This window comes from Nyctereutes procyonoides, unplaced genomic scaffold, assembly GCF_905146905.1.
Source record: "Nyctereutes procyonoides isolate TBG_1078 unplaced genomic scaffold, NYPRO_anot_genome, whole genome shotgun sequence".
Classification (NCBI taxonomy): Eukaryota; Metazoa; Chordata; class Mammalia; order Carnivora; family Canidae; genus Nyctereutes; species Nyctereutes procyonoides.
In genome coordinates, this window is record NW_026575137.1 from 5,468,504 (window position 1) to 5,493,257 (window position 24,754).

At 34.5% G+C, this 24,754-nt stretch overlaps 1 pseudogene; it reads left to right on the top strand.

Moving 5' to 3' along the window:
• Positions 1 to 4,140: 4,140 nt before the first annotated feature.
• Positions 4,141 to 4,237, top strand: LOC129495822 (U6 spliceosomal RNA; annotated as a pseudogene).
• Positions 4,238 to 24,754: the final 20,517 nt, after the last annotated feature.

Consider the following 24,754-nt stretch of genomic DNA (forward strand, 5'->3'; position numbering starts at 1 on the left):
TTTTTTTATTTATTTATGATAGTCACACAGAATGAGAGAGAGAGGCAGAGACATAGGCAGAGGAAGAAGCAGGCTCCATGCACCGGGATCCCGACGTGGGATTTGATCCCGGGTCCCTAGGATCGCGCCCTGGGCCAAAGGCAGGCGCTAAACCGCTGCGCCACCCAGGGATCCCTGATAAATATTTTTATAACATGAATACTGATCAAAAATATCCAAGTTGTATAGGAAATCACTTTCAAGAATAAGGATAAATGTTCTGTTAAACACAGTTTCTCAGAAAGCACGGCAAAATAGGCTTCCTGGGTGTGGAGAAGAGGTTTTTAGGACTGAGCCCAGAAAAAATAGCATTTCTGAGTATCATTTATAATCATAAAAATAAATGAAATTGAACTGAAGAGGATATTAAGGTATCTTCTCAGGTTCTCAAGTATAATGGGAAGAGAGACAACAGTCTCCAAAGATACACAAAAGAATTATATCTGGTTTGCTTTGCCCACTGGTACATTGCACATTTTATATTTCAATTAAAATTTTTAATTAAGAAATTTCAACTGTTGTAAGCATACTTTACAACTAACATATTCCTATGACCTCTAAATAAAGTAAGTCTTTAGTAAGAAGTAATGAACTTGAATATTAACAGGATTCTGATCAAAAGATATGGAAATATATTTAAATTAAAATTATGTTGACATTATGTTAATGTAAAATGGTAACTCTCCTCTAGTTTGAGGCTGTTTTAATCAGTATATTAAAATGCATTTTAACATTTCACTACTCTAAATCCATGTAAATATGAGAAATTCTGAACTTTGATACTCTTTTAAATAATTTTAATACATAAAAATTTAAAAATAACTTGTGATTTTTTTTTGTCAATTGTAGTACCTGGAGCAAGGATTCACTGAATGTAATGTATGTGTTTTAATGTTACATATTAATGTATTTTTATAAATTTCGTCTATAATGCATCATCCTGACCTATCCCTGCCCAAGATACGTCTTAACTTTCCGGTGGGCTGACCTTTCTTATCTACATGGTAACTTTACTCCATCTCCTACCTCCTTCATTCATTTCATTCATCAATCATTAATAGCCATCAGTTAAAGAAGTCACAGTCTGTTTTGGGAAGTGGACAGCTGGGCAAATAAAATACTGCCAGTTCCAAAGAACTTGCCCATCCCATGGCTTCCTTCTCTGAACTGACCAGCACTTGTATGAATGGTGGGCATGGCCCCTGAAACCAGGTTTTAGTAACTATCCATTACTGTACAATCCTGAGGGCAAGTGCTTCCCAATGTCCCAAAAGACATCCTTAAGTGTTTTATTAGTACTGCATAAATAGACTCTTGATTTTATTTTCAGGTTATTATTTTGTGGTAATTTTGACTGCAAAAACAAAACAAAAATCAAATTATATCATAGTATTCACATATCCAACAGCTGTGTTAAGTCTACTGCTTTCTATTTCCAAAACAAAATTTGGTCTTTGAATCATTTTTTAACACAATATATTTCCCCCAAGCACTGACTTGGCATTTACCTTCAGTATTATTTCTCCTATTTATCAATTTAACTCAAAATATTAAAGAATCCCAGTTTTTCTGACATGGAGATTTCTTTTCTAATAGAGACTATATTCTTTCTCAGATAGTCTTTCTTCCTAAAAGACTGTTAAAAATACTCTAAGAAAATATAATCCTAAATTGCTGCAATATTTACTGACAAGACCTGTTATTAGAATTAAGATAGGAGAGAGTTTAGGTTTCAGGCAGGGCATTTAACTACTAGTGAATCTGAACCCAAGATTCCTGACCAGTAGAAATGATACTTACCTTACTACTTTGCTGTGAGGAATAAACCAGGTTACATGTATAACTGTATCTATGCAGTGCCCAACTTATATTAGAATCTCAATAAATGAAAATATCTTGTCTTCTACTTGTGTGAGTTTGCTTCTAATTTGTAAATTCCTGGAACATTTATTGAAGGAATTATTCTCTGTGCCCTCCTGGACACATTAGTTGACCTTACTGCCCTCTGTTTTCTTACTTAGTAAGAAACTGAATCAAATAATATTCTCAGTATCCTTCTATCTCAAAAACTCCTTTTTGAATAGGGATATAAAGAAGACTCACATTAGAGAAGAAATGTAACTAATATCCTAGAATAAGAAAGTTCTGGATTTGAATGTAAAATTTATCACTAACTATGAAGCTTTGGATCAGTTGTTAATTTCACTAAGCACCAAGTCTTCTCCTTAATGAAACACAGGTAAATAATATTACATATCTTATAAGTTTCCCTTGAATATTAAATGGCTTAATGTTAGCAGTTGAGGGCTTTTCAATTAATAATTATTATAATATTATGCTAATAGTATAGTCATTATCATTAACCATTACCATATCATCCTTATTGTTATATCAGTATCTCAATTTTAGAATAGAGGCTTGAAAAATAATTAAGTTTATTGTAAGTTTAGTAAAATGATTGTCTAAACATATGTATATTCAAAATCTTAGGGACTGTGAGCCATTAAGGAAACACATGTTCCCTCATATTTAATTCAGGGCAATATTTATCTAAAAACATTTTTAAAATTTTTATGTATTCTAAAAAGTTATTGAAAATCTGAGATTTTCCATACATTGGGGCAACAGTGGGGCGGGAGGAAGCAAACAAACAACTGCTCACAAAGAGCTTATAGTCTAGTGTTAGGATTGGGTGATATAATCTATATCAGTTAGATTTTGCCAAGTAACAAACCACTCCACAATTAGTGTTTTAAGACAATAAATTATTATTTCTCATCGATTCTGTGGGTTCACCCAGGAAATTCTCGTCTGTACTGGTTCAGCTTGTGGGGGATGATCTAAAACTCACATGTCTAGAATTTGGATGGAGGTATAGGGGCAATGAGGATGACTTGACCAAGGGTCTTATTTTTTAAATATATATAACATACTTTCCTTAGGCCTCCTCCACATACTACCGGGTGTAGGATTCCATAAACAGCAAGACAGAGTGAGTCCCATGTGTAGAAAACTGTTAAGTCTCCCCTTATATCATGTTTACAGTTGTCTAACTGACTAAAGCAAAGGACTTGGGCAAACTCTACCATGGGGGTAGAGTACTCAATCTACTATATAATTGGTTGACATGAGATTCAAAACCGGGGAAACTCAGGACAAGGAAAATGAGCTTAGACTATATGAGCACATGGTCCACCTAAGCCCCATGGTCTGAGGTTGTATGAAAAAAAAAAACAAAAAAACAAAAAACAAAAACAAAACCCAGCTACCTCCTAAGGGACCTTAGCAATAAAGAATCATCAAGGAAGAGTCAGGTTTTAGTTGGGGCAAGAAAGGGAGCAAAATTTTATAAATTGATGAACAAGAAAAAGTTGAAGGAGTAGGGAATTTGGATAAGGAGTGACAAAGGATTCTCTGAGGAGAATGAGAACAAATGAAGAGATTAAAAGCCACGTGATACAGAGTGATAGAGTTCAGGATTTATTTGGAGATCAATATAAGAGGAATAAATGTATATAATAAAAGTTTTTCACTTAGAGTTACCTTGCTGAGAAGACATCAAAATGTGATACTCTGTTTGCTATAATTGATTCTACCAGATAAAATTATTAAAGGACCAGACAAAAAGTCATTTCAAATTTGTCAGGCTCTTAGTGGACCTAAATGAAGACTTTTCATGACCCTTAACAAATGCTGAAACTACTGTGTGTCACCCTTGAACAGTCTTGTCCATCCAGAGTGCTACTTTTTACTCCTTCATAAGCACAGCTACCATAGACTCTCCGCCATTCTAGAACTTCAAAGTGTACATATTATCCCCTCAGTGAACTATTGAGTGTATTTCTATATTCAAGTATATGTTCACTTGAACATATTTTTTGATAAGAGCCTTATAAGATGGTCACAGATCCAGTGCTCCTGGTCACTTGCTGAGTGTTCCTGGCAGGGGCGGGAAGGGCATCTTTTCAGAGCCTGCAGATTTCCACTGAGGATGTACGAAGATCAGAAGGGAAAATTGAGAGCATTCAGACCCCTAAGCCTTATGCCTAACATCCAGAGCACAAAGAAAACTTTTTTTCTAGAAGATGCCTTTTATAGTGCTCACCTTGGCAGCGAATATGCTAAAATTGGAATGATACAGAGATTAGCGTGGCCTCTGCATAAGGATGACATGCAAATTCGCGAAGGTGTCTTTTATAAAATATATGCTTCTTAGTACCAACAAAATGTTGTATAGAGTTGGACATTTTATGTATATAGGCAAAGAACAAATCCCCCTGATTTATTTGTCCCTACCTTTAGACCTGTATGTCTAAACATTCTTATTTTATCTTCATAGTCAAATATAGCTTAGTCATCTATGAATCTATCTAAAATAATGCATTTTACATGCATAAACTACTATTTATTGCTCCATATAAATAGATGATTTTCAATTGAACAGTTCTAATGTTATTTTTAATTAATTCTCTAGAAGTGCCCCTGATTTTAGCAGACTAAAATTTTGAGAATAAATTCATGCCTACCTATCCATAAACTTCGTGATTTTAAAAGTCTTTATCTGACTCCTCAGCCCTTATCTTTCCAGTTAAAGGAATCCTCATTTGTAGTCTGTCATTATCCAGAAGGTTCCCCATACCCTTGATCAACAGTGGAAAGGTTAAGCTTCACTTTCTAAATCAGGACCTGAAGGAACTTGATAAGAGACAGCTAGAGTCAGGGATCATTAATCACTATCATGCTAGAAAAATTGAGAAAAGTATCAAGAAATACAGCATTGTAATTTGAGACTTTTCTTTCTTTCAAAATTTGAACAATATAGGTTAAGAGAATTATGTTTTAAAATTGAGTTACTAAATCTTGTGATAAAAATATGTATTTGAAATGATATAGTCTTTCAAAATAGCACAGATTTTGTATGATGTCTTATTGGTAAACTTGAGGTTATATTATTTCTCTTCAGGTATAATAGACTCGCACAAAGACTTGAATCTGGAATATTCTTATATCCCTCCTTGCCTCTCCCTATCCCTTTATATCACTTCCTATCTCTGTCACCCAGCTGCCAAAAAGCCAACTATTAAATTATATCTAATGTCTGCATGATATTTTTCATACCTGTTTAGCATCTGAGGGGAAAAAACTTTTACAAATTCACTTGCATAATATGTTGTTTGAAGTAAATGATGGGTTATAACGTGCCTGCAACCAGACTGGCACGAGATTGTGGTTGGGGAAAGAGAGGAAAGGAAGGGGTATGTGCATATGCATATGTATATGCCTATGTTAGAGAAAGAGCAAAAGTGGGAGCAAAAGATATTAAGGGTTTCAAAGGATATAGCACCTCTGTTGGCTATGAGGTGTTGGAAAATTTAAACAATTGGGAGATGGTGCATGGAAGATTGCTGACGCTATGGGTGTGGTGAGGCGCATTCAAGGAAAGTGTGTGGCATGAGACTAGGAAATAATCAGGAACAATTTTTGTTCACAAATATCAAAACAAGAAGTTTTAAGTACTGAGAGCTTGATCTGGACCTATAGGCAGAAAACTGCTGTCTGGTCAGTTTAAAATTTAAAAACAAAGATTTTCTTCAGGTTTCAATGATAGTTATGAAAAACCTGGGGAAAAGCAAATGCTAAACGTAATTATTGAACATTCCCTACATGCTTTGAAGCATTTAAATCATATCCTATTGGTTCAAAATGAACATAAAACCTAAAAAGGATCATTGGAATAGAAGCAAATATTGTGAAGCATATTCCGGATCCTTTCCATAAGTAAGCTGAAGGAAAAGTAGATGTTCATTTGCAAAAAGGTGGTGATGCTCTTTGATTCTTGATCAATTATCAAAACGTCTCTTTAATAAAATCTCATACACGTATAAGCAAATACACAAAGTGGCTAGCAACATGTAGTTGATTTATATATTTAATATATATGGATTTTATGGATATGTGTTTGGTACACAGGATTACATTAGTTTCAGGTGCACAACATGGTAATTTGACAAATTTATACGTCTTTATACCATGAAGGTAGCTGCCATTGGTCACCTATTGGCTGTGTTTCCTAAATTGAATAATTTATTCATCCCGTAATTGGAAGCCTGTATCTTCCACTCCCCTTCACCTATCTTGCCCACTCACCAGCCCTTTGGCAGTCAAAAGTTCTCTGTAGTTCTGGGTCTGTTACTAGTTTTTGGTCTGTTTATTCATTTCTTTTGTTTTTCAGATCCCACATACAAGTGAAATCATATAGTGTTTGTCTTTTTCAGTTTGACTTATTTCATTTAGCATAATACCCTTTGATCCAAACACTTGTTGCAAAGGGCAAGATCTCATAGTTGGGTTTTGTTTTGTTTTGTTTTTTTATGGCAATATTCCATTGTGTGTGTGTGTATAGGTATATATTACATCTTCTTTATCCATTTATCTATGGATGGACATTTATGTTGCTTCCATATCTTGGCTATTGTAAATAATGCTCCAGTAAACATGGAGGCGCATTTATCTTTTTTGAATTAGCGTTTTCATATTCTTTGGATAAATAGAATTGTTGGATCATATGGTGATTCTTTTTTTACTTTTTTGAGGAATGTCCAAATGGTTTTCCATAGAGGCTGTACCAGTCTGCTTTCCCACCAACAGTGTAGGAGGGTTCCCTTTCCCTACATCCATGCCAACACTTATCACTTCTTATCTTTTTGCTACTAGCCATTTTGACCAGTATGAGGTCTCTCATTGTGGTTTTGATTTGCATTTTCCTGATGATTAATGATGTTGAGCATCTTTTTACGTGGCTGTTGACTGTCTTTACGTCTTAGGGATAATGTCTATTCTGGTCTGTCCATTTAAAAAATTAGATCATTTGTTTTGTTGGGTTTATATGTGTGTGTGTGTGTTGAGTTTTTGGATATTAGCCCTTTATTAGCTGTATCACTTGCAAATATCTTTCCCCATTCACTAGGTTGCTTTTTGTTATATTGATGGTTTCATGAAAGGGTTTTTTATTTTAGTGTAGTCCCAATGGTTTGATTTTACTTTTGTTTCTCTTGCCCGAGGAGGTATATCTAGAAAAATGTTTCTATGGCCAGTGTCAAAGAAATTAAAGACTATATTTCCTTCTAGGGTTTTTATGGTTTCAGGTCTCATAATTAGCGCTTTAATCCATTTTGAGCTTATTCTTGTGTATAATACAAGAAAGTGGTCCAGTTTTATTGTTTTACCAGCACCTTTTGAAGAGACTTTTTCCCCCATTGCATATTCTTGCCTCCTTTGTCTTAGATTAATTGATCATATAAGCATGGGTTTACATCTGGGCTCTGTATTCTGTTCCATTGAACTGTTTGTCTATTTTTTTGTGCCAGTACCATACTATTTTGATTACTACAGCTTTGTAGTATAACTTGAAATCTAGAATTGTGATTTATTTTTCGTCTTCAAAATTCCTTTGGCATAATGGGTTCTTTTGTGGTTTCATACAAATTTTAGGATTATTTATTCTAGTTCTGTGAAAAATACCGTTGGTATTTTGAAAGGGGCTGCATTAAATCTATAGATTGCTCTGGGTAGTATGGACATTTTACCAATATTTCTTCTCCCAAAACGTGAGTGTGGAATATCTTTCTATTTGTCTGTGTCATCTTTAATTTATTTCATGAGTGTTTTTATAGTTTTCAGAGTACAGGTCTTTCACCTCCATACATTTAATCCTGGGTATTTTACTATTTTTGGTGCAATTACAAATGGGGTTGCTTTCTCAATTTCTCTTTCTGTTGCTTCCTTATTAGTGCATAGAAATACAATGAATTTCTGTACTTTGTTTTTGTATCCTGCAACCTTGCTGAATTCATTTATCAGTTCTAGTAGTTTTTGTTGGTCTTTAAGATTTTCTGTATATAGTATTATGTCATCTCCAAATAGTCAAAGTTTTACTTTTTTCTAATTTTGATGGCTTTTATTTCTTTTTTTTTTTTTGAGTGATTACTGTGACTAGTGTTTCCAGTAATAGGTTGATAAAAGTGGTGGGAGTGGACATCCTTGTGTTGTTCCTGACTTTAGGGGGGAAAACTCTAAATTTTTTACTTTTGAGTATAATATTAACTGTGTTTTGCATATATGGCTTTTATTATATAGAGGTATGTTCTCTCTGAACCTACTTTGTTGAAGGATTTTATCATGCTATTGGACTTTTTAGTCATGATATTGAACTTTGTCAAGTGCATTTTCTGCATCTATTGAAATGATTATATATTGTTATCTTTTATTGGTGTGATCTGTCACATTGATTTGCAAATATTGAACCACTCTTGCATCCTGGTAATTAATTCCACCTGATTGTGGCGAATTTTTTTTAAACATATTGTTGCATTTAGTTTGCTAATATTTTGCTGAGGATTCTGTATTCATCTAGATACTGGCCTGTAGGTCTCTTTTTTTATATAGTGATTTTTGTAAGTTTTTGTATCTAGGTAATGCATTCCTTATCAAATGAATTTGGAAATTTTCCTTCCTCTTTTATTTTTTGGAAGAGTTTGAGAAGAACAAGTATTAACTCTTCTTTAAAGGTTGGTAGAAATTCCTGTGTGGAACTTTCTGATCCTGGACTTTTGTGTATTGTGACTTTTTAAAAAAGTACTGCTTTACTTTTATTACTTATGATCAATCTGTTCAAATTAAATTTTCTTCCTGATTCAGTTTTCAGAGGTTATGTATTTCTAGGAAGTTATCAATTTTTCTAGTGTATCCCATTTGTTGGCATATGATTTTTCATAATATTCTTTTATAATCCTTTGTATTTCTGTGGTGTCATCTGTTTCTTTCATTTCTGATTTGAGTCATCTCTCTCTCTCTCTCTTTTAAATGAATCTGGGCTAAAGTTTATCAATTTTGTTGATCTTTTCAAAGAACCAGCTCCTGGTTTCATTGATCTGTTCTATTGAGGGGTTGGTGTGTGTGTGTACGCGCATGTGTTTTTGTTTTTTAGTTTTAGTATCATTTATTTCTACTCTAATATTTATTTCTTCTATTGATTTGGGGCCTTGTTCTTTTTTTTCTAGCTCCTTTAGCTATGAGTTTAGGTTGTTTTTCTGAAATTTTTCTTTCTTCTTGAGGTAGGCCTGTATTGCTGTAAAATTCCCTCTTAGAACTATTTTGCTGCATCCCAAAGATTTCAGACCACTGTATTTTCATATTTGTTTGTATTATAGTTTTTTAATTTCCTCCTTGATTTCTTAGTTGACCCATTCATTGCTTAGTAGCATGTTATTCAGCTTGCAAGTATTTGTCCTCTTTACAGATTTTTTTAAAATGATTTCTAGTTTCATAGTGTTATGATCAGAAAAGATACATGGAATGAATTTGATCTTTTTAAATTTCTTGAGACCTCTTTTCTGGCCTAATATGTGATCTTCTAGGGGATATTCCATGTGCTCTTAAAAAGAATCTGTATTCTGCTGTTTTACAATGGAATATTCTGAATGTATCTGTTAAAATAATCTGGTCCAATATGTCATTCATTTTTCCTTATTGATTTTCTGTTCAGATGATCTGTCAATGTAAGTTGGTTGTTAAAGTACTCTGCTATTATTGTTTTACTATTGAGTACTTCCTTTATATTTGTTATTAACTTTAAGTATTTGAATGCTCCCATATTGGGTGCATAAATATCTACAATTGTTATATCTTTTTGTTGGATTGTCCCCTTAATTATTATTATTTTTTATTTTTTTATTTTATTATTTTATTTTATTTTATTTTTTAATTTATGATAGTCACAGAGAAAGAGAGGCAGAGAGGCAGAGACACAGGCAGAGTGAGAAGAAGGCTCCATGCACCGGGAGCCCGACGTGGGACTCGATCCCGGGTCTCCAGGATCGCGCCCTGGGCCAAAGGCAGGCGCCAAACCGCTGCGCCACCCAGGGATCCCGGATTGTTCCCTTAATTATTATATTATTCTTTCTTTGTCTTTACCCTGGCTTTCTCTTCCCATCCATCTATGTGATCAATACTTCTCTATCCCTTCACTTTCAATCTGCATCTTGTGTTTAGTTCTGAATTGAGTCTCTTATAGGCAGCATATAGATGGTTCTTGTTTTTTTATCCATTCTGTCACCCTATGTCTTTTGAGTGGTGCATTTAGAACAATTACTTTGAACGTAATTATTGATAGGGCATGTATTGCATTCTGTTACCTGTTTTATGATTTTTGTAGTTTCTATCCATTCCTTCTCTTGCTTTCTTCTCCCATGATTAGTTGCTCTCTTCAGTGATATCTTTGTATCTTTTTTTCTCTCTCTCCTTTTTTCCACATATCTATCACTGGGTTTTGATTTGTGGTTTTCACTTGGTGTGTATGTAACATCTTCTTATATAGGAGTTTATATTAACTAGATGTTTGCTTAAGTTTGAATCCATTCTTTACTTCTCTCCCCTCATTCACATTTTAGCTATAGTTAATATATGGTGTCCTACTTTACATTCTTCAATTTTGTGAGTCCCTTAACTGATTTTTATAGACATACATTTTTTTTTTTTACTGTTTTTGTGCTTCCTACTTTCCGTACTCTTGCTTATGGTCTTTCCTTTCTACTCAGATTCCCTGTTAACATTTCTTATATGGCTGGTTTAGAGCCCTTTAACTTTTATTGTCAGAAACTTTATCTCTCCTTCTATTCTGATTGATAACCTCGTTGGATAGAGTATTCTGGACTGCAGCTTTTTTTCCCTTCAGCACTGTCAATACATAATGCCACTTTCTTCTGGATGGTAAAGTTTCTGCTAAAAAAAAAAATCAGCTGATAGCCTTATGGAGTTTCTCTTGTATGTAACTGCTTTCTTCTCTCTTGCTGCTTTTAAAATTTTGTGCCACTACTTTCTGTCATCTTCATTACTATGTGTCTTGGTGTGGGCCTCCTTGGGTTGATTTTGATTGGCAATCTCTATGCCTCCTGGATTTAGATTTTTATTTCCTTACCCTGATTAGGGGAGTTTTCAGCTATTTCTTCAGATAAATGTTCTGCCCCTTTTTCTTTCTCTTTACCTTCTGGGATCTCTATAATGCTAATGTTATTATGTTTGATGGTGTCACCGAGGTCTCTAATTGTACTCTCATTTTGCTTACTTTTTTTTTTCTTCCCATTTAATCAGATTGATTATTTTTTGTTTGTCCTCCAGGATGTGGATTTGTTCTTCTGTTCGTCTACTATTCTATCTAGTGTGTTTTTAGTTTCATTTATTGTGTTCTTCATCTCTGATTGGTTCTTTTTAATCTCATTGTGATGGGTCTCACTGATATCCTCCAATCTTTTCTCTAATTCAGTGGGCTTCTTAATCATTACTTTGAATTTTCTATCAAGCATATTACTTAATTTTACTTAGGTCTCTTGTTGTGATTTTGTACTGTTCTTTCATTTGGGACATATTCCTCTGTTTCCTCATTTTGCCTAACTCTATTTCTGTGTGTTAAGAAAGATAGCTATGTCTCCTGAATTTAAGAGTAATGGCCTTATGAAGAAGAGGTCCAGCAGTTCCCTGCTGTGTTGTTCCCCTGTTCACTAGAACCTGGTGCTTCAGGTATGTCTCTTATGTGTCGTCTGTGTGCTCTGCTGTTGTGGCTGGACATTTTTTCCTTTAGTCATCTGTTGCCTCTCTTTTCCTGCCGTGGGCAGTGCTTGCTTCCTATGGTGTTATTGGACTAGTTTGAGGCCACTTTAGGCTAGAATTGAATCAGACCAGGTGTTTGGCAGAGATGCATGAGCAGCAAACTATCAGGCACTTTCCCTGTGGTATCTCCTACAAAGCTTTCATTGATGGGCCAGGACCTGTAGTCTATCTGTTTTCTTTTCTTTTTAAATATATTATATTTATTCATGAAACACACACACAGAAAAAGAGAGGCAGAGACACAAGCAGAGGGAGAAGCAGGCTCCGTGCAGGAGCCCAATGTGGGACTCAATCCTGGGACTACAGGATCATGCTCTGAGCTGAAGGCAGATGCTCAACTGCTGAGCCACCCAGGTGTCCCTAGTTTCCTTCAGCCTTTTCTGGGGCTGTAGTCTGACTGGTATGTGTGATTATCTTTCCTTTCCTCTGGGGCAATGGTCACTTTGTAGTGGTACTGGCCACTGTACCACCATGGCTTGCACACTGCCATGCTAGGAGCACTGCCCTGGATGGGGTCTGGCCAAGAGTATGGGAGAGGGTGGATCTACACCATTGGAGAGGCTGGACTGCTGAACTAGCAAGCTTTGCATGCCTTTCCTGTGCAGGAAGAGCCTTGTTGACCTGGGACTGAGATGGGCTGTCTGGAGGGGTGGATCCCTGGAAGTTGGGGCACAGTGCTGGTGCTAGCAAGCTTTGTGTGGCCCAGTCCTCAGTGGGAGTTGCCCTGTAGCACCTGGACTCAGGTGAGGTGTCCAGAGGGGTAGATTGGTGGAAGCACATGCAGGGAGGTGGAGCAGTGTGCTAGCAACCTAGGTAGGCACCTTTCAAATGGCTGCTTGGATGCTGTACCTCTGAGACTCTTTGTTGTGCTGTCTCTTTAAGGCAAGGACTCAGTTTCCCCTTACCCTCCCAGCTCCCCCAGAGCTGAGCTTACTGATTTTTAGAAATTCCGTGTTTTAAGTCCTGCTGGTTGTAAGAATTCATGAAATTCAGCCCCTTATATAAGAAGCCAAATGTTATGAGGAATTGTCTTCCCCATGTGGTCTCCCTGGTGTAGGTGTCTGTTTCTCACCATTTGCCCTGCCAATGGTGTCACTCCTCCCAGTGCACATTTCCACAGTTTTGCTTAGTTCCTGGCCCTGTCTCTACCCTTCCCACCTTCTTCCATGTGGCCTCTTTACATTTAGTTGTGGAGTTTATTCTGCCAATTTTGGTGTAATTTTCTTGGTGATTTACACTGATGGAAGTGTTATCTAGTTGTATCCATATGAGGAGGTGAGCCTAGGGTGCTACTACGCTGACATCTTCCCTGGATGTCCCCGATCCTATGATTTAATCCTTAGTTTTGTTGATATATTAGATCATGTCAATTGATTTGCAAATATTGAAACATTTTTGCATCCGTGGAGTAGATCCTACTTGATCATATTAAATGACTCTTCAAATATCGTTAAATGTGGTTTGCTAATATTTTGTTGAGGATTTTTGCATCTATGTATGTGAAGAATATTGGCCTGTAGTTTTTTCTTTTTGTAGTGCCTTTGTCTGGTTTTGGTTTCAGGATAATGCTGGTATAAGGATAAATATTAAACATGTTAGGGTGGTTATCTGTGGGGGAGTAGCAGGGCAGTGAGGCTCAGAGAAAAAAAGACTAGAAATACTGTGAATAAAAGAAAACAAAACAAGAGAGATTATCTTAATGTATACAAAATATGTAATATACTGCAAATAAAGGGATATGATGAACTCAGCATGCTCTTTAGGATCAACCAAGGGGTTAATTTTAAACAGTTGACTGAATGTTAATAAATCATGGAAATTACAAAATTCAATTTTTAAAAGTATTGTTTCTAAGGGATTTAATGAAAAGATATTATATTTTCTAATACTATCATTTGAACATGCTTTGTTTTGAATATGTTATTGATCTTTCTCAAGATAAAAAAATTCATGCAGGAAAAAAAGTTTTAAAGTTTTAAATCATAGTCCATTTAAATGAATGGATATTTGATTTTATTAAGTGTAATTCCCAGCAAAGAATAAAAAATGAATGACCCTTAGATACATGTTAAAATTTGAGTTAGAACTAAATGAACAACATAAACAAAAATGTAATAACACTCCATTCAAAAGCCAAATGAAAAACTTTAACACCTGTGTAATTTCTATTGGACTTATCAGAGTATATGATCTCTCTCTCTCTTTCTTTTTTTATAAAGCAATGAAGTTCATGCACATTCACTTAGGGCTGCAATCAATATTTATTGTTAATGCTCCTATTTTGTTTCTAAAACTTCCAAGTATTCACCATAATGAGATTTTAAGTAACTGCCTAAGGCAATACAGATTTTGTCATAAATAAGAAATTAGCTACAGCAAAAAGAGCAGCATATTAACATGCATTGGGCAACTGTTCCAGTTTTTCTTAGCCTGAACAGTGTATTAATCTCTGTCATTATCACACATTTTGCAGGCAACTTGTGAAGTTTTGTGGTTGTGTCTTCTCTCTCTCTGGTAAACGAGTCTTCATATTTTAGAATAGTTATTTTTACTTTTTTCCCCCTCGAAGCCATCCTAATGGAGTCTCTATAGTAGAATATACTTTACTAAAGCTCTAAATAACTATTTTCCAGTATAAGTACCAGTACTAGCTTTTCAGAATTTTTGAAAAGCACAATTTCAAGATAGTAAAGATAAACTGGTAATCTTATTGGCTGGTTCCTTGTTTTATTTTTCTTCTTCACTCAAGTAGTTTAAAGTGAAAGATGTAAGAGAGTAGTTTATTGATAGCCTCTAAATTCATAGTTTTTCATCTCGTTGAACTCCCATTTGCTAGTTTTTTCTATTTTTTTGCTAATAGAAATATTTTCTCAAGATTTCTTATGACTCTGCCATATTTGAAGTTTTCAAACTTTATTTTTGTTCAAGGCACGCAGTCCTCTTCTGGTACTCAAGGCCTTATATAATCAAATCCCTACTGCAGTAGCATAGTGTTAAATGGAACTTTCTCTGTGGTTTCAAAGACTCCTATAGTGATCCCAGAAGCCAAGGAGAAGTGTAGATGCAGTTCAGCTAAATAGGACAAGTAAACAAATTGCACTGATTTTGTAATCCTCTCACAGTTCATGCCAAAGCTATGTGAGGGGAGGCTGTGTCTCATGGAAACAACCAAGTTCAGTAGTAGGTACATTTTCTCTCTCCTCCGAGTACTCCTCCCACCCTAAGCAATCTGATAATTGCTTAAGAGAACACAAATGGAAAGTTCAATATGTGTCTACTGGATTTGAAGAGTAATGATACCAGGAAAGTACATACCCCATACACCTAAAGACCAGAGACTATTTGGAATGGAGAGAGGGAGGCACTGTGGTGTTAAGCTTTACACCCACCCACTGGAGGCAGAGTGTGTTACTCATGTTCTATAGTTGAACCCCCAGGAAGACACCCATGTTTAGATGATGTTGAAAGAAAAGCACCAGGCTCAGGGGAGACAGCCTTTGTGGAGGAGATTCTACTGAAATCCAGGGGCTAAGGGGGTAAAATATTTATGTGCATTACACATATTTATGGAAAAGAATTTGTGCACTGAGTTAAAAATTCAAGTTTTGAAATTTAAAAATTACCTTTGTGTAGTTTCTCCTACTTTGGCCAGTATCATTTTTCTCTCTGAGACAGTGATTGCCATGGAATGCGTCGGGGGTGAAATTCATGGAAAATAAATGGTACAAGAAAGTATGAGAGACAATCGTCATACCTGACTCATCTGTGGAATTTAAGAGACAAAACAGAAGATCATAGAGGAAGGGAAGGAAAAAATAAAACAAGATGAAACCAGAGAGTCAAACATATCATGGGACTCTTAATAATAGGAAACAGGTTTACTGGAGGGAAGAAGGGTGGGGATTGGGGTAACTGGGTGATGGGCATTAAGGAAGGCATGGTATGTAATGATTATTGGGTATTATATAAGACTGATGAATCACTGACTTCTACCTCTGAAACTAATAATACACTATATGGCAATTAATTGAATTTAAATAAAATGCAATTTTTATGGTATGTGTGGGTGGCTCAGTGGTTGAGCGCATCTGCCTTTGGCTCAGGGTATGATCCTGGGGTACCAGGATGGAGTCCCGCATCAGGCTCCCTGCATGGAGCCTGCTTCTCCCTCTGCCTGTGTCTCTACCTCTCTCCCTCGGTGTCTCTCATGAACAAATAAATAAAATCTTAAAAAAATAATAAAATACAATTTCTAAAAAGGGAGAGAAAATTAGCATTGGTGAATATCTTAAAATTCTGTCAGATTGTGGCAGAGACTTAACTGTCTTCCTTGACTATGTTTCCCCCTTTTTACATATTATGATAGAATTTTAACCTGGGGAAAATAGCTGCTTAGCTAAATAATACATTTTTTCCAGCTATTTTTCAGCCAAGCTGGCCATAGAATTAAATTCTGTCGGTGGAAGGTATATAAGATGTTGAATTTTTCTGTCAGTTGAGTATTTAAAGGGAAGATGTGTGTTCTTTCTGTCCCTCCCTTTTCCACTTTGTGGTCTGGAAAATGGACAAGTGGCAAGCCATCTTGTGCCTTGTGGATGAGGGTAGTGTGCTTTTGCCTGCAGTAGGAGCTGCATGCAGGATCAGCCCTGCTTTGTTTAAACTCAGATTCCCACACCAGAAAGCTATAAATTCAGGTATTTAGGTTACTGTTACTTTGGGCCTCCTAGCTAACATAGCCACCAAAAATATGATGACTTTCTATTAATCTAGCAAGTTGGAAGACTTAGATCAATACGTGTACACTTAATTCCATTTTCAAAATATTGTTACTCTTATTTATGGCTGTTAATTTAATATGGATAATTCAATTCCAGAAAGTAACATCTTGATTTTGTTATTTAAAGGAAAAATAATTAAGTGACTATTATGATAATTATTTCATATTATTCTAGAAGTATTAGCTAATGTAGTAAGACAAGTAATATTTATAAGAATCAAAATGTTTAGTAACCAGAAAATAGTCATCTTTAAGGATGTTATGATGAACTAAACAGAAAACTCAAGGGAATAAAATGAAAATCCACTTGAAGTTAAAAAAAAAAAAAGAGCTCATAAAGATGTTTACCATATGAATACAAAAAAAAATCAATAGCTTTCTATATACCAGCAGGAATCCCTTTGTAAATCTAATGGAAACAAGACTTCTTTTATGAGTGTAAAACTTAAAACTATTGAAAAGAAACTTTTAAACTAAGAAATAAAAGATGAAAATAACATGAGATGGGGGATACTGCTGAATGGGGAGACTAGGTATTGCTTATAGGTCAATTCTTCTCCAGTTTTAATCTATGCTTTGATTTAATTTCTCTAAAATTACTAATGATATGTTCTGGAACTTGAAAAATGGTTCTAAATTGTCTGAGAATAAATGACTTTTTTCCCCCATTTGGTCCAAATATTTGTGTTTTGGATCCAGATTTAATGAACTAATTTTTAGGAATTGTGAGATGATGATTGGATCATCTATTCAAAGCAATTGGCTTATCAGTTACTCACAATAGGTTGTATGGCAAGGTACAAAGAACATACATAGGTAGAAAGCCTATCCCATGGCCAGTTGGAGAAGAGTTAACAAAATAATCCCAATCAAAACAACCGACAGTGTTTCAGTTATGAATTAAAGGTACATTTAAAATTATCTTGGAATGTGTAGACTTTTACTTTAATAATGATTATACTTTATATGGGTAATGTCTTCAAATCTATAGTGCTTTGTTACTTATAGAGTATATTAACTTATTTTATCTGACTTTTTTTCTTGATAAGCCTGGTTACAGGGAATGGTTACCATTCTACTGTTATAAGTAAGGAAATTACATATGAGGGAAGTTCGAATAATTGTTTCAAGTGAAAGAGCTAGTAGTAATTTTTTTTGACTCCGAGTCCAGTGCTGGTTCTATTATTCCATGTTTTACATCTTCGTGTTCATCCACGAGCAACGAAATGATCAAGGAAATACTAAAGAAACATCTGTGAAATTGGGCATCAGGATTCTCTTCCCATCTTTGTTTTGAATTTGACCTGTAAGAGCTAATGATCCTTCCTTATCTTCTGTTCCTCCAATCTATAGTGATTCTCCATTGATTTGTCCTGCCTTGCCTTGTTATTCTATGCCAGCTGCTTTTCTTTTACCAACCCTACAAATATTGGTGTTATTGGGATTTAAGTTATTGGCTTTCTTCTCTTTTTATTATATAATGTTCTTCTAGAACCCTTTTACTATTATTTGTGTCTTCCAAGTCAATGTATTTACCTTCAGATCCTCTTTTGAAATGCATCCAGATCGTTAATCTCATTCTCTTCTCAAAATATGTGCCTCCTCATTGTGAAATTTTATATTATCCCTATTTTATATATAAAAAACTTGAGTCTCAGAAAGCCTAAGCAACTTGCTCGAGATCCTTAAGATAGAATGTGGCTGAATCAGCTTGTAGATCCAGACTTGTCTTTAAAGTATATTTTATTCACATTATAATATTCCAGAGTGCACATAACCTCATTTTCCTTTCTCTCTCTCTCTCTCTCTCTCTCAGTATGCAGCAGACTTTTCTCCGTCAGAAATTATGTCTTAATTCGTTTTGCATCCTAACATATAGCAAGGTGTCTGGTGCATGGAAGGTGTCCTTTAAAAGTTTGGACAATGAATGATCATAATAATTCCAGGGCCTATATTTTATGTCTGTAATGAAATAGGATGATGGTAAAATATAAAAGACCAATTTACTCCTTTTATTTCCCACTCACTGCTAACATTATTTTGTTTCACCTGTTTTGTTCAGCCTATTCCAATGACACACGATATTTATTTCTTTCCAGAATAAAATGAAATACAACCAGAGCTGTGGTTGCTCCAAATTACAGAAGGTAATTGATCATGTACACTTTAACTAAACTGAAGCTAGGAAGTGACCTTACTGCTTAATTCGGGTGCTTTCTGTAATACAGCTGCATACAGTAACTGCAAATTAGTAGGCTAAAGAAGCGACATAGCTCATGCTCTGAAGGATTAACTACAAGAATCATCATAGTAGAAGAGTATTATGCTACAGAACACTGTGATTGCCATTGTGGCTCTAGATTTTTACATGGTTTTGCCTTTTTTTTTTTTTTTTTTAATCAGGGAGCTCTTTACAGAGCTCAGTCTGTGTGAGAGAAAAATGTAAAGCAGTGCATTTGCTACAATTCACTTTTATTGTCCCAGTCACACTACAATGACCTCATTTGTCGATTCTAATTTGCTCACCTCTCCCAACATGCTTCTTGTTCTAAAGTACTAAATCCTCATACAAACATTTTAAGGCTATACCAATTTTCTGCAAAGTAAAATGAAGTTGAGTAACATTTTTCCCACTCTTCAAAAATTGTCTCTTTCCTCAAATATAATCTGATATTAATTTGTCCCTTTGGCTTACCTCTCTCTCTAATTGGAACCAACCATGTCAGGTTCCTGAGCATCATTTATATTTAGTTCATAATACCATGCCATAGGTTTAAAAAAATGATGTTTCACCAGCTGTAGCCAAAGTTTGAAATGACACTTTTTAAAAAATGCAAGCATATGGTTTTATTTTTTGAAATCTCATTCGTTACATAACCCCTTTTGATAAGTTTATTCATTTACTAGAAAAACATTAGCTGGATAAATCATATCTACAAAGGAGGAGGAGGTATCAAATGAATTCAGCAAGATTTGCTATTAAGAATCTTGATCTTGGCTTTAGGGAAGTTTGATTTTTACCTGTTGGTTGGGATATCAAAGTGAAAGAGTTAAGTATAACTTTTTTGAGTTAAGCATAACTTAACTGATTTTAATATTTCAGAATCATGCCAAATCCTCAAGCTACTAAAACATGCACATTTTATTTTCTGAGCAAACTATGCTCATCACAGTTTATAGAACTTCTCTATTTTTTTAAAGATTTATTTATTTATTTATTTATTTATTTATTTATTTATTTATTTATTTATTTATTTATGATAGGGGAGAGAGAGAGAGAGAGAGAGAGAGAGAGAGAGAGAGGCAGAGACACAGGAGGAGGGAGAAGCAGGCTCCATGCTGGGAGCCCAATGTGGGACTCGATCCCGGGACTCCAGGATCACGCCTTGGGCCAAAGGCAGGCGCTAAACCACTGAGCCACCCAGGGATCCCGAACTTCTCTATTTTATCTCAATTATGAACCTCTATAAATTCCTCATTCTCTCCTCAGAATATCACCTTGTTTTTTTATTTTATCAGTCCAAATCCCAATCCCCAAAATATTTGTGTGTTAATGTACATTTCTCATAAATTCTATAAGATTTTGTTCTACTTGAGAGCAACTTGTATGCTTTCTTAACACTTTTACCTACTATAGTATTCAGCAGAAGGCTTTGAAATAGCTGGTATCCACTCTTAGCATGAGTGGAACTAATTTGTTTTTGTCAATCCTAGAAAAACATCACATGTTGTAATATTGGAAAAACAAATGTGGAATTAAGTAGAAATTGTGTATAGAAAAATGATATGAAGTCAATAACAAAGTATTACCATTTTATGATTTCAATTAGTAGGAAAAAATAAGCTGTGGAAATGAAGAGGTTATAGAAACTTCAGCTTGGATGAACTGAAAGAGTAGTAAAAGGTTCAGGATTATAGATTATTAAGAATAAAATTCGATGAGGAGAAAAAGGACATCGATATCTGAAATTATTTGATATTCTTATGGATTCCATTCTTCAGCACTTCAGTAATTTTTTACTTCCCCACAGTGTCAATAGACTCCAAAGATACAATGTTGAATAAGATTGAAAGCTGCCCTCAAAAGCACATCACCCTGTAGTAAGGTGAAATAAACACAAAGATAACTATTTTAAAAAATCCAAATAAGGAGCAATAAAATATTAAATGTACCTTTAAAGTGGCATGTTTCTTCCCTAACATATTCTAGGCCAGTTGAACAAATGGAAACCGTTACTAGTAGAATCATTAGCTCTAAGTTTGTCTTTTCTTCTCCATGAGGAGTTTCACTTGGAAAGAAAAGAGATCTGCCAAAAAACTTTTGCTGTATTTCACATTAAACTGTTGTTCAGAGCCATCCTGCAGTGTCCAGATGTCTGAGGGTAATAGACCTGTGTATTAGGAAACAAATCTGAGCACTTGGGGAAACTCCAACTGAGAGTTTCCCTGAAGAAAGTTGCATGTGTGGATATACTTTCTCAGTCCTATCAGGGAACTCACAGAGCCATTTCACATTGACAGTGACAGCAGGATGTAATTCCTGTGGTGTACTCTATAAAGCATTGGGACTACTTAGGATATGTGTATGCGTGCCCAAGTCAGATAGCGTGTAGACTAACAATCAAACTCAGAGGTGCCTGCAAGGAAGAGGTAGACAATTGAATTGATGTCATTTTTTTTTCCTTCATAATAGGAATAATTCTAGCTGGGAAAGGAAACTAATTTTGATATGACTGCCTTTATTCCTCAAAGTTCAAGGAGGAAGAAAATTTAAATTAAAAAATAAATATTAAATTTATTTTATAGCAGGTGATATCCTGGGCACTTTTACAATGATCAACTCATTTAATACTTATATAAATTTTGGGAGATAAGTATAATTACCTCTCTTGTATATATATTGAATTCAAGCTCAATTACAGTGGTGAGTAGAACTTAGGCTGAAACCCAGGTATATTTCAATGTAGTCTTCACATTTATTCATGATGTGGTCAAAGTTTTAACTGTGAAGAGGAATAATGAATAGAAAGTACTTAATCACTAATAAACCCAATATATTAAACAGATAATTTATTTCTGCAAAAGAGGTTATATTCTTTTAAAAATGTCGCAGATCTACAATTATTACAGGCTAAGAAATCTTTTGGGGATCCTATAATATCATCAGTTACTTGGGTAAAAAAATTTCATTCATTTGTATGTAATAACACAGCCAAAGCTATAGAAGAATTCTTGTAGGTTACAGTTAAAAATCACAAGGAAATTTCAGACCCGACAGCTAAGCAAATACTAAACAAAATTACTAAATATAATTATAAAATCTCTTTGCCAAGGGATATCTAAAACTAAGAGAATTCTCTTTAATTCTCTTAATTAGAATTTCTTAGAATGCTTTACATATAATCCATGGAAATGGTGGGAGATTGCTTGATTTTTCTCTAAACCATTTTCTGTTCCATTCTTAGAATTTTAGTTATTATAAGCTTCTTAGTAAAGATTTTTATATGCTGTATCATATTCTTAGGTTCTTAAATTTGATATACATTAATTTAAATGTATACTATTGTTACCATTTGTTACAAATGTTAAAAAAATAGCTTATTTAAGTATTATTAAAGTCATATGAGTAATGGGCAATCTCTCATTTTTGCATTTTGCTCTCCAGATTTATTGAGATAAAACTGACATACAGCAATGAATGTGGTTAGAGTGTATAATACAATTATTTGACTTTCATATATCATGAAATTTTTACGACAAGTTTAGTTAACATCCATCATCTCATATAGATTTAAAAATATATAAGGTATCCTTTTTTTCCTTGTAATGATACCTCTTAGGATTTACTTTAACAACTTTCACATATATCATAAAGCAGTGTTAACTAAGTCAGCAAGCTGTACATTTCATCCCTCATGCTTACTAATCCTATAATTGAAGCTTTATGCCTTTGGATCAAATCATTCATTTCTGCATTTCTCCACCCCTGGTCTCTGCTAACCACAAATCTGATATCTTCTTCTTTCTTTGTTTTGGTTCTACATATAAGTGAGATCATATTATTTATCTTTCTGTCTGATATTCACTTAACATAATGTCCTCAAGGTCCATCCATGTTGTCCTAAGAGGCAGGATTCCCTAATTTTTTTTTTATGTCTGAATAATATTTTATTGTGTATATATATAAAAAAATAATTTCTTTATCCTTTTTTTTATCAGTGGACACTTAGGTTGTTTACATGCCTTGTTGTAAATAATGCTGCTATGTTATGGGCTGCAGATATCTTTTAAACATAGTGTTATTTCCTTCAGCTATATTCCCAGACGTAGGACTGTTGGATCATATTGCAATTTTATTTTTCAGTTTTTGATGATTTTCCATACTATTTTCCATAGTGGCCACACCAATTTATAAACTACCGATGGTGCAAGAGAGAGAGTGCACAAGCAGTGTGAAGGGCAGAAGGAGAAGCAGACTCTCCACTGAGCAGGGCCTGATGCAGGGCTCCATCCAGGACTCTGGGATCATGACCTGAGCCAAAGGCAGATGCTTAACCTACTGAGCCATACAGGTGCCCCTATTGTCTTTTTGATGCCAACCATTCTAACAGGTGATAATCTCATTGTGGTTTTTGAATGGCATTTCCTAATGATTACTGATGTTGAGCATCTTTTCATGTACCTGTTGGCCATTTGCATGTCTTCTTTGGAAAAATTCCTATTTTTTAATTGGGTATTTGTTGTTTTTTTTACTGTTGAATTATATGAGTTTCTTACATATTTTAAATATTAACTCCTTATCAGATCTTTGATTTACAAATATTTTTTTCTCATTTCATAGTCTTTTCATTTGTTTCTTTTGCTGTGCAGAAATTTTTTCATTTGATGTACTCCCACTTGTTTATTTTTCATTTTGTTGTCTGTGCTTTAGATCTATCCAAAAAATCCTTGCCAAGACCCACAAAAATGAGATCCCTCCCCCATATTTACTTCTAGAAGTTTCTGGTTTTAGGTCTTTATTTAAATCTTTAATACATTTCTAGTTAATTTTTGTGAGTGGTGTAAGAGGTCCAGATTTATTCTGTTACATGTGAATATCCAATTTTCCTAGAACTATTTATTGAAGAGACTCACTTCTTTAAGTATTCTAAGCTCCCTTACCAAGTAGAACTTGATGAAATATTCTTGAATTTATTTCTGGATTCTCAATTTTGTTTCATTGGTCTATGTGTCTGTTTTTATGACAGTACCATACTGTTTTAATTACTATGACTTTATAATATAGCTAGGAATCACGAAGCATAATGCCTTCTGCTTTGTTCTTTCTCAGGATTGCTTTGGCCATATGGGCTCTTTCACAGTTTCATATAAATTTTAGGATTTTCTTTTACTTCTATAAAAAATGCCATTGAAAAAATGCCATTGGATAATCAATAGGGATTGCATTGATTCTATAGATGATTTTTGGTAGTATTGGCATATTAACAATCCATGAACATGGGATACCTTTCCATTTATTTGTGTCCTCTTCAATTTCTTTCATCACTGTCATATAGTTTTTAAAGTAGATTTATTCCTAGCTGTATTTTATTGTTTTTGATGCTATTGTAAATGAGATAATTTTCTTTATTTCTTTTTAAGATTTGTTGTTAATGTATAGAAACATCATTGATTTTTGTATATTACTTTGGTTTCTTGCAGCTATACTGAATTTTTTTATTTTATGTAACAGTTCTTTGAAGGAGTTTTTAGGGTTTTCTATATATAAAATCATATCATTTTTAAATTGAGACTGTTTGATTTCCTTCTTTCTGATTCTTTTTAACTCTCTTCCTTGCCTGATTGCTCTCTAGAACCACTAGGACCATGTTGAATAGGAGTGCCGAGAGTGGGTATCTTTTTTGTTCAAGATCTTAGAGGATAGCTATCAGACTTTCACTGCTTAGTATGATGTTAATTATGGACTTGTCATATATGGCCTTTATTATGTTGAGGTAAATTCCTTTTATACTTAATTGTTAAGAGTTTTTATTATAAATGGATTTCAGTTTTATCAAACATTTTTTCTGTATCTCTTGAATGATTCACTGGTATTTTTTCTTTCATTCTATTAATATAACATGTGATTGATTTGTATGTATTGCACCATTCATGCATCCCAGCCATAAATCCCACTTGATCATGGTGAAAGATTCTTTTACTGTGCTGCTGCATTCAGTTTGGTAGTATTTTATTGAGAATTTTTTAAAATCTATATTCATCAGGAATAATGGG